We start from the raw sequence: 22,991 nt of genomic DNA, 5'->3' as shown, positions 1-22,991 counted from the left end.
AAGCTTGGGTATAGCTGGAATACTAGCTTCACAAAGACATCAACCATACTGGCTATACCTAGTGACAGGGAAAGCTGCGGAGCACTCAAACTTTTGGATCTGAGTTCCATCAATCTTAAGAAAGAAAAGGCTAAAAGTTAAAAAAAACAAAAAAAACAAACAAACAACTTCATGCTAAAAATGACGAAAATCATCTCCATCAATTCTGGGGAAAGTCAGTATAAGCATAGATTAATTCTAATTAATCCTGGTATGTGATAGGTAAAGATGATATAAGATGAACCAATCCTAAGAGTTCTCATCATAAGGAAAAACTTCTTTTTTTCTTTTTTTTTTTTTTGCTTTCTCCTTTTATTGTATCTATATGAGATGATAGATGCTAACTAAACTTACTGCAGTTATCATTTCACGGTATGCCTAAGTCAAATCATTATGCCATACACCTTAAATTGATGCAGTGATTTATGTCAGTATCTCAGTAAAACTGGGGGGTAAAAGATTAATCACTGTAAATGAAGAAGTGGAATTCTAGCATTCTTACTATCTAGTAAATCTTCCCTGTAAGACTCTTGAGGGTTGGGTCTATATCTATTTCACTTATCTATCATGCTGCCTTACATGAAACTAGCACTAAATAAATAGTTGAATAAATGAATGAAGACACAATCAGTACTTTAAAGATAAATTTTATGAAATGTGAATTATATCTCAAAACCCCCCACAAAAAACTCAAGATACAATTGGTAAGAGTGGCATGCCAGAAACACCAGACTATAAACTCCGTGAGAGCAGGGCCCACGTCTGGTTTGTTCACCACAATATCCCTAGCACAAATTTAGCATATGCCAAGCACATTGCGGGAAATACATGAGTAAATGAATGGATGAATAAGTGAATGGAAGACAAATAAATTTTCCATGAATATATGTGAAAATGCAATAGACAATTAGCTACCCTTGGAGGAAACTACCCCTTCTTTAATCCTTGGATTCCCATGAAATCAAGGATCTATTTACCTGACATTGAAAAGGAGAATTAATCTGATGTGAGTAAATATCATATGATGCTTATCATCACAACTTTAAGTTGAATTTCAATTGTTTAAACTTTACCATAAAATGGGGTAAATTTTAGCCTAATATGGGTCTGTCTTACACATTCTAAAGCATTTTTATAAATGCTACTTATATAGCAGCATTATCTATAAAGAAGTCCATCTGCATGAATCCTGCCATGGCAGTCCTGGGCCATACTGGGAAAATAAGTTTATATTTGACCCTTTCAGAATTTTTTTTAACTTAAAAAATATTTTAGTGTGACATTTGATACATACCAAAGAATGTGTTATAAGAATATGTGTTCCGCTTAAAAACAAGAACATTATCAATATCAAGATTTACTTCCTTTGGGATCTTATACCAATTTATGAAGGAGTCTGGTTCCTAGCTACCTGGCATTAATGTAGAAGGTTTGAGAAATACATATTCAATTGGGTGCTACCTGCTGAGAGTAGCTTTAGATTTTTACCATCCTTGGATGTATAAACATTTTTATAGCTTTTTTTTTCTGATAATAAAAGTGTACATATTCAATATAGAAATTTTTGAAAATAGGGAAACATATGACGAAAATAAGAACAACCAATAATAATCCTACTGTCTCCAGATAATTGTTAACATTTTGAAATACACAGGCACGCACACACACATACACACACAAATACATTTTATTAGGTGTCTTGAGTTCCTTTCAAAGACAAAGAAATGAGTCCCCCCAATGGAATTTCATGCCTTGTGACAGGCTGGTGGGAAACTTAAGGCCTTAAGGTTTTCTCAAATTGTACCAAAGAAAACATTTACATTTACAATATGATAGCATTATAGTGATACTCTCAGATATTCAGTTATTAAGTAACCCAAACAGCTCTAGGCCCATGTTATGGGTGTTAATAATTTAACATTATAATTCAAACAAATTGGCATTAAATTCATATACTCACAATAAGCTAAGAGTGATTCAGCCAAATTCATGCCAAGTAACCATGTACCTGATGCTTCATTATTCACGTGTTCACAGATATAAATTTCTCTGGAGTGATGGGTGGTGATAAAATCAGAAGACTATTAACAGTGAAATGACACCAGAACAGAGCCAAGGTACAAGGAAACCTTAGTTCCTTTCAATAAACGGAGAACCAGACAAGCTGTGTGGGCCAGTGTGTCTGTATCAGGAGAGTAAACGAGGAGATGAGCGTTGAATGAACGACAGACAGGTTTCAAGTGTGTATTGTGAATGTCTTTTCTAATTGAGCGATGGCAACTAGTCTAGCAGGTTCTTCTTGTCTCCCTGGGGGAAAAGCCTGGACAAACAGATAATTCTTGCACAATGTTTTTTGGATTAACAAATTTTGGTTTTTTTGTGAGGACCCTCCACCTAAGAAGAGATCATATCTAGAGACTAAGAAATATGCTTTCCTAGCTGAGCTAATATTTCCCCTGTGGTTTTAGTCTCTAGGACTTAGGAAATAATATCTCAGTTTAAGAGGTGTGTCGGTGGAGTTTGTGGAGAGTGTCAAGTTCAGGAATTTGAATTAAGATACCAGGTCAGGAAGGAACAAAAGTGAAAAAGTATGACAAAGGTAGGATCCAAAATATGAGGAGCCAAAATAAACTAAAATCAGAATCCAAAGCTAAAGTCATAAATCACAGTGCCAAGGCTAAAAACGCCAACAGTAAGATTCAGACTACAAGGAAAGTACAGGAAGACTGGTGTCAAATAGTAAACTTCTGTATATTTTTCTAAAGAGAGTTAAAAATGTAAACAATTGCCTATGTGAGTGGATCTGGCAAGTTTAGAGGGAGATGAGGTCACTTCATCTCTCATGAAGCCAAAGTTTCCTATCTGGCAGCCAACCTTGACATCTGACTATGTTATGGATATTATGGATTACATCAGCCAGTATAGGTATTTAGCAAACAGTGTTAAGCAAATAAATTAGTAGACCTTGCATTTGTTTACATTATTATATTGAGGAGGAAGTCCTGGGAATTAATTTTCAATTGTGATGTCTGTAGGTAGAAAACACTGCGTGACGCACTTGAAAGAGGTCATCATTGTAGATTTATCAAACAGAGAATTACCATTTGTATGCTATAACAAGCTATAGCCAAAAATCTAAAAATAACAGCCCAACTTGCAAAAGACACTTGCCCATTAATTATGTATGTGCTTAATAGTTTTGCTGGGTTTGATGTAGCTTTAGGTTTCAAATTCAGCATTCTGGTCATTGTTCCTCTGCTTCATGGCTATAAATAATGTTTCGTGTTATGTTGATTAGGGCCACACAATCCAAAAACTGGACTTCAGGAGAAGGGATGGTTAACCAAGAGGTAGATTAACACATTTTTACATCCCTCTTCTCTCTAATATGAAACATAGAGGGGCTATTGTTAAATACTCTGTTTAGATAATACCCCTATCAAGCAAGATTTTACTGAAAGCATACACATAAGCTAAGTATAATACTTTTACCACATTTCAAAATATATTATATTTTGGTTTACGCCCAGACCAAGTGGGAAGGTTTCTTTCTAATTGACCCTGAATATAAGTCGTATAAAAGGTCTCCTGCCAAGATGGTCCCCACACTTCAGGCCAAACTAGTCTCAAATTTCCTCTGGTAACAAGAGCTCAGTGAGGTTTTTCTCTAGCTTAATGAAGTCTATACTATTCTGCTACACAAAATTACTTCAAGAGTTAATTGAGGTTTAATTTTCTTACTACCCCTTACCCTCCAGATCAGTGAAAGGCCCTTACCAGTTTCTTCCTATTGCTTTGTTCTCTTTTCACTTGGTTTGAGAATAAAGAATAAAAGAGATGATAGTCTCAAAGAGAATAAAGAGATAATAGTCTCAAAAACACATCCTTATATGGCAGGGAGTCATTTGCTGTTCTCTTAAAAAGTAAGCAAACCTCTCTTACCAATAGCAATCCTGCTGTTCTCTGTTTGCTTTTGTTTCCTTCACAGTCTACTTCTGATAGACTGTCTTATTTTTTAACATAGCCTTCATTTAAACATTTTAAGCTTTTGTTAGATGATTATAATATGTGTTCACTGAAAATACAGTTAAGCAAATCGAAGAAAATAAATTCTCCATGACCTCACCAATCTCAGCGGCAGTGTTTTTCTATGTATATGTGTATGCATATGGATATTCCCACTAATTTAAAAAGCAATCAACCGTGCATACTATTTTTTAGCCTGCACTTTTCCATATAAAAATATATTTTCAACATCATTCTTAATATGATGCATAGGAGTCCATCTCATAGACGTTTTACAATTAAGTTGTTGAATATTTACTGTTTTAAATTATTTTTAAACTATTGGATTTAAACAATCCTGTAATTACCTTAACTAAAAACTAAGATGTAGCCTTACTTTTTTCGTTAAAATTTCTGCAAATAGACTCATAGGATAAAAGTTATGCATAGTTTTAAGCCATTTAATAAACACTGCCAAATTGCCCTGCTAAAAGTACTACGAATTAACACTTCTCTTTTAGTTTATAAAAGTGCCTTTTTCCCAACACCACTACTTCCTCTTTTTTTATTCCTTTTCCTCCCCTCCTCTTTGCTGATCTGCTGGATGAAAGGCAATATCTCACTGTTTTAATTTGTGTTTTTCCCTATTACCGGTAAATGCAAATATTTATTTGCCATATATTTGTATATATTTATTTGCTGTTTGTATTCATCTGAATTGTCCTGCATTGTTTTTGTCCATTTTTCCTATATAAATATCATATTTTACGCTATTTCTTATGTAAATGTGCTGCTTATATTTTTATTATTGATTTGAAAAAACTGGTTATATTAATAATAGTATACCTTCATATATTTATTACAACCCTTTGTGTAAGGAAGTTTCCCAAGCTAGAAAAATCCAAAATATACATTAGTAAGTGATTGATTAAATACATTATTGTTCATTCATATAATGGAATATACAAGGCAGATGTTAAAAACAGTAAAGTAGCTCTATATATGCTGACAAAGAAAGATGTCCATGATACAGTGCTCAGGGAGAAAGACTAGATGCAAAATATTACTAAGAACGATTCTTGTTTTGAAAAAGTTATGTATTTAGGTACACACACTATATGTATATATATGTATTGATAAAGGTCTGGAAATACATAATCCACATTATTAAAAGTAGTTACCTATGAAGTGAGGGATTGAAGAAAAGAAGGAGACGCTATTTATTTTATACAACTCTGGATTGCTTGATGTTTTTATGTTTTACAATGAATTCACAATGAATATATACTACTTTCACAATTGAAAAATGTTAAACAAGAAAAATGGAACACATTTTAATGTAATCATATCTTTTCCTGTATGGTTTTTACCTTTTGCATCAGGCCTAGAAAGATCTTTCTTGTGCCAGGATTGTAAAGTTATTTTATTTTTCATTTTAGCATTTTTATGGCTTTACTTGTTGACATTTACACCTTTAATCAATTGCAATTTATTTTGCTGTGGTATAAGTCACAAAGCAACACTAATAAAAATTCATCGTTTTTCAACTTTATCTTAATGTAAATTATTTTCTATCCTTAAATCTGTCTCTTGAGTTAAGTATTCTGTTTCACTGATGCATCTTCCTAGTTGAACACTAATACCACACTTGTTTTAATCTTCATAACTTTAAATAGATTTTAATGTCTGATAGGTAAACAAAAGATAATCTATGGTCTGAAGTGAAAATATTTACAACACATATAATGAAAAGGTGGTAAAGATCCCTAACATGTCAAGAATTCCTTTAAGATGCTTTAGCTGCAAGTATCAGAAATTTATCTCAAAAGGCTTTAAAAAGAAGGAATTTTACTGACTCACACAAATGGAAGTCCAGAGGTGGATAGGGCTCTAGGTTCAGTTCAGTCACACTCTGGCTCCATTTCCTTGTGAATTTCTCTGCTCTTCCCCCACGTAAGTTGGCTCTGTCATCAGAGACTGGCTTCCCTTATGATCACAAGACAGCTTCTAGCAGACACTAGGGCATGTTTCCTCCCAAACCCTTCCCTGCAGTCCACTTGTACCAATTTTGGTAATTTGCCAGCCCTGGGCCAAAAACCGTGTCCAGGGTTAATGCTTTGTGCTGATGATTTGTACATGAATGATTCCCTGGCCCTTCGGTCCACATCCCTAATTACTTCCCTACAGAATTCTTATATCTTAGACACTTAAGACACAGCTCTTCTTTCATGCAATACTTTTGTGAGAATTCCCTTCTATGCGGAAATAATCTCTCACTGTGACTTACTTGATTTGGAACTCTATAGAAAAGCCAAACATGGCTCAGTTTCATGATAGAGCTGCTTTATTTTACTGTACTATTTTTATAACACTTTTGTTTCTATGGCTAAATTACACTAATGTGATCTACCGACATCAAGAAAGCAGATATATTAATTGACAATTTCCTTTTGTATACTGTAGTCAATGTCTAAAAACATATCTTTATTTAAAGGCCCAAGTTGAGGGAACATGAATTAATACTGGCCAACATACTATAATTTTGAATCATGAGTGACTATTAAATGAAATCTATTCAGCATATTACTTGAAATTTAACTGTGGGTAAAAAAACACTTCTTAGACTAATTGAAACTGACAGTGAAAATTTTTAAATTATAGGATATCTCATGCAATGTTAGAATTTTTCTCTGTGTTCAGTAACCTGGAACTAACAAATTGTTATTTAATAATGACTTGCAAGAGAAAAGATAAGTACCTTTATATACAAAAACACTAAGTGATACATAAATCCAAATGAAATAGATTGGAATATGGTTATCAAAAGTGCTTTAGGCATAATATTCTTGGACCATATTGTAAAGGCAAAAAGCTATGTTACAATAAAGTTGAGTTTTAGTTTTTTTGATAGCAGTTTGCATGTACTATTTGAATAGGCTTATAATGAATGATCTTCTGAGATCAGAAGGACATATTGAGGATTCTCGTGCAAATAAAAACACAAATGTCAGGATTAATGGATATTCATTTGTTACATAAGTTACAACAAATAATATTTTAAATTTAAGTAAGAAATGGCAGCTCCAGGTGTACAAACTTTGGGATAGATGGGAATCACTTGAGGTAATCTGCTCAAGATCCCTGCTTTCACACAAAATGCACCAAACTCTCCCCAAATCTCTTGCCAATTTCTTCTGCCAGTGTTTAGCCACCTCATATGAGAATGTTCTTCCCTAGGAAAGCAATACTGATAATGAGCCAGGCAGAGTCAGGTAGACCTGGGATCAAATTTAGGCTCAAGGACTTGAGCAAGTTATTTAATCTCTCTGAATTCCAGATTCCTTATCTATAAAATGGAGGAAATAATAGTACCTACTTCATGGGGTGCTTGTAAGTCTTAACTGAGTTAATGTATAAAACGCACTTATCAAACTGCCTGGCAGCTATTATAATTAATTATCATTACTTACCAAGTTCTTATTCATGTATAATGCTGTGGTCAAAAAGCAAAAAAAAACAGTTTCCCTAAATTGATCTTAAATAAATATTCTAGTTTTCTAAAGCTATTCAAATTTTAATCAAAATTGATATTAACTTATGCAAATTAAACTTTTCTACACTTAAAAATCCACTTCGATGTAAATTATAAATATACGCAAAGAATTTGATACATGCTCCTAATGAAAAACATTCCTGGAGACCAAAGAGTCATGTAACTCAGTCATAACATCCATATTCTGTTTAATTCATGCACAAAACCCAGTTTAATCATCTTAGCCACGAATATTTACTTCCTGAAACAAAAAGGGAAGCTATATTTCATCTAGGTTTATGTAATTAATGACTTGAATTGATTAAAAAGAAGAAGAATCACGGCGCTTTAGAGTTTCTCAGCTGAGGACCTGATTCCGGTTGCCTAGGTAGGTAGTGGCATACCTGGTACCCAAAACCCAAAACTCTTGACTCATTTCCTTCTAGGACACTGTGCTATATCTCAAATGGAAAGAAATTCTAGGGTGGATTCAGTGATCAGTTTACCTGCAATAGCAAATGCTATGGGAATTTAGCTCTTATACGGCTTCCATTTCTAGAACTCATCAGAATTTATATTTTTTAAAAAATGCATCAGGCTCAAAATGCAAGCAAAAATAGTTCTAACACTTTTTTTCCCCCTCTTTTCACTTTAATTGGGTAAATTAAAAGCAAGTGGGGGGGAGAAGTGGTAGTGGAGGTGAAGAAGATAGGGAAGGCTGGGGATGAAATAATGTTCTGCCTATGCATAAGGTCTTAAGTAATCAGATAATTGAGCAAGTTACCACCAGTCCCAATTCCTGTCTCTTGGAACCCTCTTCAAGCTTCCAGCTAAGTGTCTTATAAGCCCCAAAGCATTTTACTTTTTTTAAAAAATTTATTTATTTATTTATTTATGGATGCGTTGGGTCTTCGTTGCTGTGCGCGGGCTTTCTCTAGTTGCAGCGAGCGGGGGCTATGCTTCTTTGTGGTGTGCAGGCTTCTCAATGCAGTGGCTTCTCTTGTTGCGGAGCACGGGCTCTAGGTGCGCGGGCTTCAGTAGTTGTGGCATGTGGGCTCAGTAGTCGCGGCGCACAGGCTTACTTGCTCCGCGGCACGTGGGATCTTCCCGGACCAGGGCTTGAACCTGTGTTCCCTGCATTGGCAGGCGGATTCTTAACCACTGTGCCACCGGGGAAGCCCCCCGGGGAAGCCCCCCCCCAAAGCATTTTATATTAGAGTGTTCACAGCTGACTGGAGTCCCTGTTAACAATTGTAAATACCCTATCCGCAACAGCCCCCTTTCCCCTTTCCAGCATAATTTTTCTTCTAACATTTACCACCCTCTACCATATTATTTATTTTCCTATTTACCTTGTTTATTGTCTATCTTCCCCCACTAGAATACGCAGGAATTTTTGTAAGTTTTGTCTTGCTGTATCCTCGGTGCCCAGAACAGTGCAGGCATACAGTAGATATTCAATAAATACTTACTGCATGAGTGAAAAATTACTAGCCCTTTGCCTTTTCTTTACTTAATATGAATGGTAATTTAGACAGGTTTTCTGGCTGAATTATATACATAATTGTGGGCCTTTCTCTAAAAGTAAACCCCTTTTCTAATATTTCGGCTCAAAAACCTTATTTTCAGCACACCAGAACAACATTACTAATAGTGCTGTGATTTAAGTGCCTTCTGAGCAAACCAGTCTATAAGTCCAGTTCTAAAATAACTTTCATGTGTTTAAAAAATTAAAGAGCTGAAGAATATTGGGATCAAAGTGAAAAAGAAAATAAGCTGTCATTGAACTTAATCTAAATAGGTAAAGTTTAAAATGCTTCTGAGCTTTGTCCCCTAATAGGATAGAATCTTCAGAAGAGTTACCCTAAGATATTGACTCTATCAATATGAAACAAGTTTGAACTCTGCCTAAAAATTCTGGAGATGCCATGACTGGCAAAATGCACAGTAAAAAAAAAGCTTATAAACCCTGAATGATAAAAAAAACCTAGTAGAGATGAGAGTACATATTAATGAGTCAGAACTCCCCTGAAACAACACTGCAGGTGGTTCCTTGTTTATTTTTTACACTTTCCAGAAATCATTATCCTTTTACATGACTCTTCTGAAATTAAAAAAGCATTTTAAAAGATGGTGCTATCTTAAAAAAAAAAAAAAAAGCAAGAGCATATCGAAAAACAAGATTAAGAACTTCTGACAGTATGGTTTCACTTTCTTTTTTCTTTTTAACCACTTAAATATTTCAAATTACCTTTCTAAAATCTGATGTTCTGATTGTCGTAATTCCAACAGGTTAAAGAATGAACACGACTTGATTGGTAAACACTGCTGACTACCTATAGTTAAAGGACTAATGTTGTAAGGCTTGTTCACTTCTGGCCTACAAAGTTTACAGATCAGACCATCATCTTTATCAGGCTACTGATTCTCCTACAACCTGAGCTTCCACCCAAGCTAAAGCAAGTGTATAATAAGAATCCTTTTGAAAGTCGTGAAGCCAGATGATACCACCATGTTTATCATTCCTGTCGTCATCCTCAGTCACTTTTCAAAACATAAGTCCTTTTTGTAACGGCTTTTTGTGCTGCCCACACTTTTGCTTCCTTTTCCCACTCCCAACCTCCCAATAGTGGGGAGGTTGAGAGTGCCTATGGGATGTTAGGGAGCAGCTTCAGATTTCCTAGGATCTCCTTCAGTTACACCCATTCTTTGGTATGGATAAGTGACATTTTTTTCAACCAGTGACATTCCTAAGTTCCTTCTGTTATAAACATTCTAGAGCCACCACTGCTCTTGCTCTTCCTTTACAAATCTTTCCACTCTGCCTCCTGAGATTTTCCATGATAAACAGACTTCTGCTCTACATCCTTAACCTATTCACTGAGTACTTGCTACCTGGCTCTCTCCAGAGAATTCTAATTCTTCTATGAGCATGTTGCTCGCCCCTCTCTGTATTGGAGGCTGCTCACTCTGCAGTAGGCAATGTAGCTGGAAGTCACAAATTAGGGTCTCTACTTACATCCATTTCTGTTATTCTTCCTTTGTTTTATTTTTATTTTTTGGTAAAAATCTTTTCACCCTTGGAACTAGTCATTCGTGACCCACTATCTAGCCCTGCTCGTGTGCTTTATTTTTCTGGCCTCCTGTTTGGATAAAAAGTACATCAAACTTGGGGACTTCCCTGGTGGTCCAGTGGTTAGGGCTCCAGGCTTCCACTGCAGGGGGCCCGGGTTTGATCCCTGGTCGGGGAACTAAGATCCCGCATGCTGCGAGGCATGGCCAAAAAAAAGTACATCCAGGGCTTCCCTGGTGGCGCAGTGGTTGAGAATCTGCCTGCTAATGCAGGGGACACGGGTTCGAGCCCTGGTCTGGGAAGATCCCACATGCCACGGAGCAGCTGGGCCCGTGAGCCACAATTGCTGAGCCTGCGCGTCTGGAGCCTGTGCCCCGCGACGGGAGGGGCCGCGATAGAGAAAGGCCCGCGCACCGCGATGAAGAGCGGTCCCCGCACCGCGATGAGGAGTGGCCCCCGCTTGCCGCAACTGGAGAAAGCCCTCGCACGAACCGAAGACCCAACACAGCCAAAAATAAATAAATAAATAAATAAATAAATAAATAAAATCAAGTAAAACTTAAAAAAAAAAAAAAAAAAAAAAAAAAAAGTACATCCAAGTAACTTTTGTTGGTCTCCTACTATAAGAGTTGGTGAATTTTTTCTGTAAAGGATCAGATAGCAAATATTTTTCTCTTTGCGGGCCATATGGTCTCTGTCACAACTCTTCAGTGCTGCCCTTATAGTGCAAAAGCAGCCACAGAAAAGAGTAAACAAATGGGCATGGCTGTGTTCCAACAAAACTTAACTTATAAAAATAGGCATCAGACTGGATTTGGCCCAAGGGCTGCAGTCTGCCAACCCCTGTCCAAGTATACGCCAGTCACTATGACAGAGGCTTTACATACATTATCTCATGAGACAGTACAATGACAATTCACCTGTATGGTTGGAGTAGTAGACAATGAAAGTTCTTAGCATAGTGACTGGCCTATAGTAGATGCTTGATAAATAGTTGTGGCAAATGATAATTAATCTTAAATGACTCTGCAAGATGGATATTTTATGCATGAGAAAATACGGACATTAAATAACTTGCCCAGGGAGTAAGTAAAAATACTAGGAACTTATTTACAAAACAGAATAGACACACGGAGGGCCCAGAGGCACGTGTGAAGCCTCGGTTCTGCCCACCGAGGGGTCCTGGTAGCTTCCGGGTAGAGAACAGTGTTCTGGCAGAGATGACAAGGGTCGCACATCAGCACAGAGAGGACCTGGGCCTGCATGGGCAGGGTGGGGTGACCCATCTTGCCAGCAAAGCCCAGCTCATTCTCTCTGGCCAGCTCCCCACATTCCTGCTTCCCACTTCAGGCAAAAAGGCTTTGGCTCTCCCTATCTCTACCCTCAACAAAAGGATGTGCCTCCCTGACTTGCCCCCAAATGGGCAAGGGCAGAGAGAGGGGGCCAGGAGTTCTGGACAGGCTGACTGCACTGGGGGAGCGGCCATGGTCAAGGAACTTCAAATGCCAGCTCTGCCTGTGCTGCTGAGACAGCCCCGGTGGGAGGGGGATCCAGGGTGCTGTCAGTGGGGCGGTGATGACATCTCATCCTGGAGCTCTGAGCGCCCAGGGCCTTCCCTCCCCTTCCCCTCCTGGCTGCTGGCTGGCAGTCGGTCCTGTCCACCCATCTAGGTCGATGTGGCTGGGGACCCGCCATGTGTGCCCCGTGGTCACGTGTAACTTCCTCAAGGATGTTTTGCTGCCGTGGCTACTATACCTGTGTCCCTCCTGTGCCAACTTCATGCAGCCGTCCATGCAACTGCCTGTCTTCCTTTTGCAGTTTCTGATGTTTGTAACCAGACCCAGTCATGTCATTAAACAGACTCTTTCTTCCTGAAAAAAAAAAAGGAGAAAGAAAGAAAGAAATAGACTTACAGACATAGAAAACAAACTTAGGGTACCAAAGGCGGGGATGGGGGTGAGGTGGGGGAGGGATAAATTAAGGATTTGGGATTAACAGATACACATTACTATACATAAAGTATATAAACAACAAGGACCTATTGTATAGCATAGGGAACTATATTCAATAGCTTGCAAAAACCCATAATGTAAAAGAATCTGAAAAAGAATATATATATATATATAACTGAATCACTTTGCTGTACACCTGAAACACTGTAAATCAACTATACTTCAATTAAAAAAAAAATACTGGGATTCAAAAGCCTAACTGTCTGCTCTATTCTTTCCCAATGAATGCAGTTTTGACTGAGTTTGATTTGACTGTAGAAACCTATGTGGAATGATTAGTAAGTCCTAGGAAATATGGATCTGAAGTTTAGGGGAGTAGTGGGAATAGATGTAAATTTTCTGCAGAATCTTGCCTTCTCCTTTTACTTTCTTAATTAATGACCCTCGTTAGGAGATATTAGCACATCAAAAGAGTATTAAAATAGCAAATAAACTTACAACTAAAGTAAACACAATATAATTTTCCTTTTGACATGCTCAAAATGCTATTATTATTATTATTATTTTGGCCACACTGCACAGCTTGCAGGATCTTAGTTCCCCTACCAGGGATCGAACCTGGGCCCACAGCAGTGGAAGCATGGAGTCCTAACCACTGGATCGCCAGGGAATTCCTTCTAATAATTCTTGAAGGCAGCAGTCATCAGTAAATAAACCATTTAGTTGAGAATTAACATGTCATTCAAGTCAGTTAAGACAGAATTTGGTAACTTGCTCTTCTCTTTTAGGCATTAGTCAGTTAATGGTTATTGCTATCATAGAATTGTTTACAATCATATTGAAAGCTCTGGACCCAACTCAAAGAACCTTCTTACATAGATTGCACAGGGAAGAAATATGGATAATAAGAGTCCCAGAGATTTCAGACATGCTCAGGCATATCTGCAGGATTGGAGATGTGGGACCAGCTGGGGTTTACCTGTGCTAGGGCTTCAGCAATCCTAAGGACAGAAAAACGACCAGAAACATGAAGGTTGAAAATTGGTGGAGAGAACAGATTCCTAAAAGGGCTGCTTAATTATCTGAATGATTCAGCATCAAATATTTATGGAGTATTACTATTGTTCTAGGTACCAGGAAAATAAAATAAAATAAAAGTTTTATGAAATAGAAGTTCCTATACTTATGGAATTTACATACTGGTAGGGGAGATAGTAAACACATAAACAGACAATAAATGTCAGTGACCAGTATGGGGAAGACAGGGCAAGATGATATAATGTGAGCGCTGTTTTAAATAGGGTAGGCAGAGAATACTGAATTAGCAAACACTAAGCCATTGTTCCTAGTGGAAATAACGGTTAGGTTTCTGAGAGCCTCTGTTCACAACATTTGTGTCAACCAATCAACACATCACCTAGTTTTATGTGTGTTTTTGCTTAAAGACACCGTATTTAATATCATCAATTCATTAACGTTGAACTCATGGTCAACAGCACTGTAACGCATGCCGGAACACAGCTTAGCTAACATGTTTTCTCTGCAAGGTGGTGGTTTCATCTTTGCCCAGTCCCTCCCAAGTGTTAGTGCTAAGGCTTTTCCTTCTGTACTACCACTGTTCCTGTGGGTGTCAAGTCACCCTGGCCTGTATCCTAAAAATGTAAAAAGGGGTGGTTGTTTACATGGACACTGTGGTTAGGGGTTCAAGTCTCAGGACACAGGCTTACGTTACACTCTCTTAGTCAAGAACCACAGCTATGTGCAGGCTGCTCTCAACGGAAGGACCACACCAATCAACCACCAAACACACAGCTAAGGCGACAACTTCACATGACTGCATGTTGCACACCGCTGAATGGCAATCAATGCTCTATAGATGCTGGTCCTTGTGTGGCTCCCTGGCACTGGCCCTGAACGTGCTGGACAGTTCTCCCCGTGCTGACCCCTGCTCCACTTCTCCTCTAGCTTGCCAAATGATGTCTTCAGTTCAGTTGATCCACCTTTGAATCTGGTGATTGAGGAGGACATCATTTGGTAGGAGAGGAGATGATGGTATCATGAAATGAGGTAGCTTAAAAATAGGAATAGTTTTTTTGTGGGGGGAGAGGCAAGACAGGGAGGGAACTAAGAGTTGTGTTTTGACATGTAAAGTGTGAGATGCCATTTAGACATTGGAGGTAGTCTGATGGTTGAATCTATAGCTTAGGGAAAACTAGAGCTAGAGCAGTAAATTTGGGAGTGAACAACACACGGATAGTATTAATGTCATTGAGTTGAATGAGATCACTTAAGGATGAAGAAGAGCTTAAACCTGGAACAAAAAGGGGTTGAAATAATTGTTTTCTATTGATCCCTTTAAGAGACAGCTTCTAGAATTGACTTTAGTTCATTTTCTCCTTTTCTGTGTGAAAGGAACTATAAAACTAGGGGGAAATTTGAATAGGTATTAAAGGGTATCAGCATCAGATCCCAATTCCTTTTTTGTTAGGGCATGTCAAGCGTTATTTTGCCTATTGCACTCAGATTAAATGTAAGTTGGAAGTAGAGTATCACTTTTGAGATTTTTAGGCAGTCTCTGATTCTTATGTATTATGGAGTTTTTGAACTGACTAATGAACCATCTTTAGAGGGGGGAACTTGAAAGGAAAGAATCCCTACCCTATATTCTCTGAAGCATGCAGGAAACTAGAAAAAAGTTGGGAATGGGACAGTAACATTCTAGTAACATTCTAGTTACTAGTTCACCAATTAAAGAGGTGTACAGCAAACTCAAACCCTCTGGGCAGGAGTTGTATCCAAGGGAATAGATCCATAAGGAGTGGGAAGGGATGAGAGAGGACACAATATCAATATTTCTAGGTTCTTTGTCACTAAAAAAATTAACAAAGTATTTACTAAAATAAAATGTTGATTAAAAAATTTTTTTAATGGCAAGAATGGCCTTGTGGGTATGGTTTTTAAAAAGTCCTTATCTTTTAGAGATAGATGCTGAAATACTTACAGATGAAATGAGATGCTGAGTATTCGCTTCAAAATACTCAAAGAAAGAAGTCAGAAGGGCACACATGAAACAAGATTAACTATGAGTTGAACCTGGTTGATGGATACAGAAGAGTTCATTATACTGCTATTTTTGTTTATATTTTATTATTTTTATTGTTTTCTATAATAAAATGTTTTTAAAAATTAATCTTTGAAATAAAGAATATAACTATTTTTTGATCAGTGCTCAGGACAATTTGCTATGATGTAAGGAATATCATAACTGAGGCCCAGAAAAAAAGGGGTTTGGAGGAAGCAGATAAGTGTTGAGCTCAGGATAAGTGACAGTCCTGTGGCCTTTGGGAAACTAGGAACATGTCTGGATGGATGGATATGGACCAGTGCCAGTTAGGGCAGATGGCCACATTTGGACTTGGTAGGTGCTAAAGTGGTATTCAAGTTAGCACAGACACTGGTTTCCAACAGTGGGGAAAGACTGAGTGAGGGCGGAGGACTATTTCCTCCACTTGAAATACTGCAGGGAGCTCATAAAAGCCAGTCAAGGGCAGCAGGTTTTGTGACTCAGATATTCATATAGACTACCTTCTTGTTCAGCCTCTCTGCCCAGTATCTTTCTCTGTTTCTCTCCCCCTGCTAAGAGTTTAGTTTCTCTAAACTCTTCTTTATGATCTGTTGGGACATTGTTCTCGGGAACACTTACTCTCCTCTGACCAAGAGCCTTGTGTCAGTCCTTCCCACTCCTACTCCAGCCATGTTTGGAGAGAGCTGGATAAAGAATGTGCTGAGTAACTCTGAAAGACTCTAGAAGAGCCTGTTCTGATAAAGTTGAGACAGAGTCCCCAGCCAGATAAGATACTGGAGTGCAGCACAAAGAGAAGAGTGTCCTAGGGCCCCCTGTGGAGAGCAGAGCACACTGAGTCATTTAGACTTAAGAGATAATAACTCTCTCCCACATGCCGTGGAGCAACTAGGCCCGTGAGCCACAACTACTGAGCCTGCGCGTCTGTTTTAAATAGGTTAAAACAGTTAAAACAGTTAGTTAGAGAATAACTAAGAATGCCTACAGGTATGAAGCACCGGGCCTTCAAAGGCTATGTTTTTGAAAACTGATTATGAGGGGCTGGAACCAGTAACTTGTTAGTCTACAAGGTGTGGATTATAGGAAATCTGGAGCAAGTTATTCTGTTTGGGAAAATAAAGAGCCATGAACTTAGTACAGTTGACCCCTGAACAACACATGGGTTAGGGGTGCAAATCCCCTCATGCAGCCGAAAATCTGCATATAACTTTATAGTCAGCCCTCCATATCTGCAACTCCACATCCAACGATTCAGCCAACTGCAGATGGTGTAGCACTGTAGCATGCATTTATTGAAAAAAACGCACGTATAAGTGGACCTGCGCAGTTCAAACCCATGTTGTTCAAGTGTCAACTGTAGTTTCTACTCAATACTCAATTATGAAATCACCAAAACTGAGACTGGGAGACTCTAGGTAAGTCAATAAACTTTGCTGGGCCTTAATTTCCCCATCTATTAAATGAGTTAATTAGACTAGATAATCTCTAAAGATTCCCCTCAGCTCTAAACTTACAATTTCATGGAATACTTAAAACAACTTTTTAATATGGAAAATTTCAAAAAGACATTAAAAGTAGAGAATAACATAAGGAACCCTCAAGTACCAAACACTCCGCTTCAACATATTTCCAATTTTATTTTACCTAAACCCCTGCTTACTCACCTTCCTGCTCCCACTGCATTATTCTGAAGCAAGTCCTAGACATCATATGAAATACATTTTAATGATTCTCTTGAAGCAAAGATAGTTTACAAATAACATATCAGGCAAGTTAGTCTCTCCACTTTTCCTGGATACCTTCTCTTACTGCAACTGTAAACACTGTCATTTAACTTGGCATCATAGGATGCTAAGTATCACATGCTGAACCCAGATATAATCAATAAAGGAGGACCTACATTTTTTTTTTTTTTGGCCATGCCACATGGCTTGTGGGATCTTAGTTCCCTGACCAGGGATTGAACCCAGGTCCTCAGCAGTGAAAGCATGGGTTCCTAACCACTGGACCGCCAGGGAATTCCCAGGAAGAGCTACCATTAATGAGTACTTGCTATCTTCTAGGTATTACTGTGCTGTTTTATTTATCTATTGCTGTGCAACAATTACACCAATATTTTGCAGTTGGAAACAAGAAACATTTATTATCTCAGAGTTTCTGTGAGTAAAGAATCCGGGAGCAGTTTAGCTGGATTTTGGTTCAGGGTCTGTCAAGAGGCTGCAATCAATGTGTTGGCTGTGGCTGCAGTCATTTCAAAGCTCATCTTGGGGAGGATCCACTTCTGAAATCACTTACAAGGCTGCCTGATGACATGCTAGCTGGCTTCCCCCAGAGTGACCAACCCAAGAAGATGAGAGAGAGAATCCAAGACTGAAACCCCAGTCTTTTTTATAACCTCATTTTTTAGAGACATCTCATTGCTTCTGATGTATTCTGCGTGTTAAAGCCAGTCAATAAGACCACCCCACAGTCAGTGGAAGGGGATTACACAAGGGCATAAACCAGGAGGCAGGGATCATTACCAGGGTAAGCTATAATGAATGAGAGGCCATCTATCACATATGCTAAGTATTGATTACTGAACTGGCCTCTTTGATAATTAAAGCTTATTATAAATTAATAAATGAGCTTATTTATGAATATCATTCCACACACCTGAAAGATGAGTAAAATTATGTAACCTGTCTAAGGACAGAGTAGAAGAAAGTGAGGGAACCATAGTCTGATTTATTTCAGTCATTCATCAAGTACTTTTTGAGAGCCTATCATGTACTTGATACTCTGCTAGGTACTGGGGATTTGGAAGAGAACGTGATGTGAATACATGTAAGCTATCACAGGGCTGTTCATGAGAATGTAAATTGGTGCAGCCACTGTGGAAACAGTATGGAGGTTCCTCAACAAACTAAAAGTAGGATTACCATATGATCCAGCAATCCCACTGCTGGTTATGTATCTGAAGAAAACAAAAACACTAATTCAAAAGATACATGTACCCCAATGTTCAAAGCATCACTATGTACAATTGCCAGGATATGGAAGCAACCTAAGTGGCCATCAACAGCTGAATGGATAAAGACATGATACACACACACACATGCACACACACACACACACACACACACACACACACACACACACAGTGGAATACTACTCAGCCATAAAAAAGAATGAAAATTTGCCATTTGCAGGAACGTGGATGGACGTAGAGGGTATTATGCTTAGTGAATTAAGTCAGATAGAGAAATCTGACTTAATAGATAGTGATAACAAATGCTATATGTTATCACTTATATGTGGAATCTAAAAAATAAAACTAGTGAGCATAACAAAAAAAGCATAGTAGTATAAAGGTCTTTGAATATTTCTATGAAAAGCAGTGTTTAGGAGTTTTTGAAGACAACAACTAGGAAGATGAAAATAACGTGGCTGCTGCAGCATCTTGCTTATTTTAAGAAAAATTTCAACATTTCCATTCAACTCTTTTGCACTGCTGATCTGCAGAAGTCTGCAGAAATTGACCATGTCCAATCTGACGTCTGTATGCCCCTCTTCAGTGGGCTGATTCTTCTAAGCATTCTTGTATCTATACAGACTCAATGGAAACTGTGATACCATCACGAAAACAATTATGCTATATGTTATGCTATGTTGGGCTCTCCAGCTCCCTTCCCACTTTTTAGACAGTAAATATTTATGTGTTAAAAATTAAGATGAACTTATTTTAGCCCTGGGTCCATAAGAGTGCAGTTGAAAAGGCTGCTGCTGACTCAAGGACTTTCAGACTTAATAGCTACCTTAGACAAAAAATTAGACCCCAAACATACAAGTTCATTCTATGAAATTTTGGGTAGAATATGGCAATGGAAATGTATGGTAAATCTATAGGACAATTAAAATAGTGGAAAAAAAAATTAAAGACATCCTTAAATCCTACATTGCAAATTGAGAAAAACTTGTCAATCAAATGGAAGAGATATACTGGTTTCTTCCATTTTTCATTTCTGTGGGTGCAAAAAACTGTGAAAAGAGGGGAAAAACCCTTGATCTATGAGTGTTAATAAAATGTACCCATTACAAAATCTTGTAAATGATTTTAAACTATTAATTAATTTGCCCTTGAGAAAGGAAGGACAAGAAGTCCACAAGCTGAATTCTGAAGTATTAGTTCCTTCCTAAACTTCTGTCCAGATGGTCACTGTCAAAGACTGGTTTCCACTAGGCTCAGAATGACTCCAAACTATTATTAAATAAGACATTTTTATTGCTGTGTATTTCTACTGAATCAATTCTTACTGCTAACGTGGTCAGGGAAATAGGTTCTGCTATTGGCTACAAAATTTAAACTATACATATATGCAATAAACTTTGGAAGTAAATTGACAACAGGACCCTCATGACCGAGGCTTAATCTCTTACTTTTCAGCAAAAATACAGATTTAATAAGGAGAGAGTAATTCTCAGGCAAATGATCATTATGTATGTGAATACTCATTAGAAATGCACAAATCTTGCCAATTCTAATTCTGACCTGCCATGGCATCTGTGAAGTCACTCGCCAGTTTTTTTTTTGCCAGGAGGTAAAAAAGTTCTCCTAATTTGTTTCAAACCATTTGCTTCTTCCTGAATAACTAGCTGTTATTTTTCCATGTATATATAATTACATATATATAATTATTTCAAAACGTAGTTAATAATATCTCATGAAGTTTGCATTAAGGGAACGGACCATGCATGCAGCCGTGTAGATAAGGAGGCTACATTTACTTAGGAGGCCTGAGAGGACTGATTATTTAAACGAGCGATTTCCAAGTTCCGAGTTCCCATCCCCAAATCTCTGCCGAGGTAACGACACCGAGTGCGGTCAAGGACTCTCAAGGGCCGCTGCAGCCAGGAAGGACTTAGGGAAGCCCCAGTCGGCGGGTCTCTCGACTGCCTGGGAGGCCCCCTGTCATACGTGGGAATTCCAACTCCCATCCTGGGAAGGAAACTTCTCATCCAGAGACCTGCATCTCTCTCAGCACTGTCCTCAGTGACTTTGAGGGACTCGGAGTCCCTTTCCTCGCCTTTGAAAAACCGGAAAAGATCAGCCGCCACCTGCTTGAGGCCAAGGCAATAAAGCCACACCACAGGCGAGTCTGAGCGCCGCAGGAAGGGGTGCAAAGTAGTGCCTTGAGCCCTTTCTCCCTGGCTCTGTTTCTGCTCGGGACCCGCCGCGCGGACGCGGAGGCGGGGCTCACGGGCTGTCGGCACTGGCACCCCCGCGCCCTGAGGGTGTCGCGGCGGGGTGCGGGGGGGAGGGGAGCAGTGGCCGTGCGGCCTCGGCCCTCCCCGGGGGCGGGGCTCGAGCGCTGCCCCGCCCCCGCGTCCTCCCTTCCCCACCCCTCCCCCACGCCTTTTTCCACCGCCCCCGCAGTAGGAAAGGGAGCGGGAGGGGGGAAGGAAAGTGCTGTTCTGTGGAAAGGGGCGGAAGGAGAGGGAGGAAAAAAAGAAAAAGGGAACAGAAACATGGCCGTCAGCTGTCGGGGCAGCAGTGCAGCACGCAGCTCCTAGGCAACCCGCCGTCCGCACTACCGGCCTCCGGTGAGCAGAGGCTCCGGCGCGAGCTCGCGCTCCCGGCTGTTACCCCTCGTTGCAAGCGGCGCCCCTCGAGACCCAGCCCGGGAGGCGGCGCAGGCGCAGAGCGGGCGGTGGTGGCGGCAGTGGCGGCGGCGGCCGCCAGAGCAAGTCCCCCGCCCTGCCCTGCCGAGGGCGCCCAGGCCCGAAGCCGGCGCTTTCATGCCCCAGGAAGGGGCTGTGCCCGGGTGGCGCTGAAGGAGGAGCGGGCGGCAGGTGAGTCTGCGGCGGAGGGCCTTTCGCGGAGGGACCCTGCGCCGCCCGTCAGCCAGCCCCGCGCTCCCGGGCCGGGTGGGCGCTGGGCAGGTAGCAGCTCGGAGGGCTGAGTTCCGAGGGCCGGCGTGCAGGGGTCGCCGAGGAGGCGTGGAATGGCCTGGGCTGGCATTCTCGGCCTAGTTTTTCTGCGGTTTCCGGGGGCGGGGAGTCCCCGGAGCCTGCGGGGTGTGATGGGGGAGAGGCCGCTCCGGGAAGGGCCTCCCCGTGCCGCCGCCCCGGCTGCGGAGAGCCACTACGGTGGAAGGAAGCGCGAGGGGTCTGGGCCTTCGCGACCGCCGAGGAGACTGCCGCCTGGGTGGGGGGGGGGGGCGGGTGGCAAGGGGCGGGGACCGGGGTACCCGAGGGGGTTGGGGGCCAGGGCGGGGAGAGAACTGGGGACCTGGGCAGGTGTCGCAGGTGAATTGAGGACATTTCCTCCTCCGCCTTGCCGTGGCGGATCCTCAGGGCTTCTTTGTTGGCGATGACTTTTAGGAAGGCAGGTTTCATTCAACTCCGAGTGACTAAACCAAAAAACCAACTAATGAGCCCCTACTGCTGACTCCAGTAAAGAGCTGTAACTTTTCTGCATTGAGGATGCTGTCATCTGTTCCCCCCTCCTTTTTTTTTTCTGCTTCACAGACCTTTTCCTTCTCGAAGATCGTACCTCATTAGAATAAATACGAAATGACCCACTTTTTAAATTGTACCCCCCCTTCCTTCCTATTACCTGTTTGTTTCACACGGGAAAATTTAGGGCGGTTACCGAAGTTACTTGTGCAAATGCGAGGGAAAGAGTCATCTCCAGTAATGAACCCTAAGCTGTCTGTGTGTTTTTGCTTCAGAGAAATTGTCAAGCATTGTAGTCTGGGTAATTGATTTACTGAACCTGCTTAATTGTGTGCAAACTCGTGTTAAGATGTTCTCCCTAGACGCTAATTTACCGTAGGAGTAGGTTTTCCCTTCCGGTCTCAGTTTAGAAGGTGAAGGATTAGTAAAGAGAGAATGTTAGTGCTAAGGAGGTAAGTTTTCAATAAATATTTGATTTGAGGTGATCGTGTGTATTAAGCTATCTGAAATGCAGAGAACTGTCGGATTTTCTGTGTACACGTGATAAGAGAAAAACTGGTTGTAAAAGGAAAACTTCATCTCTGAGCATTGAAGGATACCTGTTCTTTATCAACGTTACCATAAAAAAAAAAAAACTTATCTATTTTATTTTTTGCCCTGTTCTTTGTATTACTGTTAAAAATTTGATAAACTGCCTTCTTGGTGTGAGACTGGAACTCAGAAATAAACTTAGATTTGTATTCATGAGGTTAATCTGCCTCTCATACAGACTTGCTTTGACTCGTTTTTCTAGTAATGGCAAACTCAATCCACACTTTCCCCTCATTGGTATATCCTGTGGCCATTTTGCTAAATAGTTGATTGGGATTA

At 39.9% G+C, this 22,991-nt stretch overlaps 1 protein-coding gene across 5 annotated transcripts in view; it reads left to right on the top strand.

Annotated features, from left to right (window-relative positions):
* Window positions 1-21,112: 21,112 nt before the first annotated feature.
* Window positions 21,113-22,991, top strand: part of DENND4C (DENN domain containing 4C) — a 135,337-nt gene continuing 133,458 nt past the window's right edge. For 4 of the 5 annotated variants that reach the window (XM_057549344.1, XM_057549342.1, XM_057549343.1 and 1 more), the window contains exon 1: window positions 21,113-21,515. The gene's annotated coding sequence lies outside the window, so the exon portion shown is untranslated. The remainder of the gene's footprint in view (window positions 21,516-22,991) is intronic. The other variant, XM_057549341.1, reaches the window with a different exon arrangement.

Source organism: Balaenoptera acutorostrata, chromosome 6, assembly GCF_949987535.1.
Source record: "Balaenoptera acutorostrata chromosome 6, mBalAcu1.1, whole genome shotgun sequence".
Classification (NCBI taxonomy): Eukaryota; Metazoa; Chordata; class Mammalia; order Artiodactyla; family Balaenopteridae; genus Balaenoptera; species Balaenoptera acutorostrata.
The sequence above is the reverse complement of the archived record's forward strand: the minus strand, read 5'-3'. Positions and strand labels throughout refer to the sequence as shown.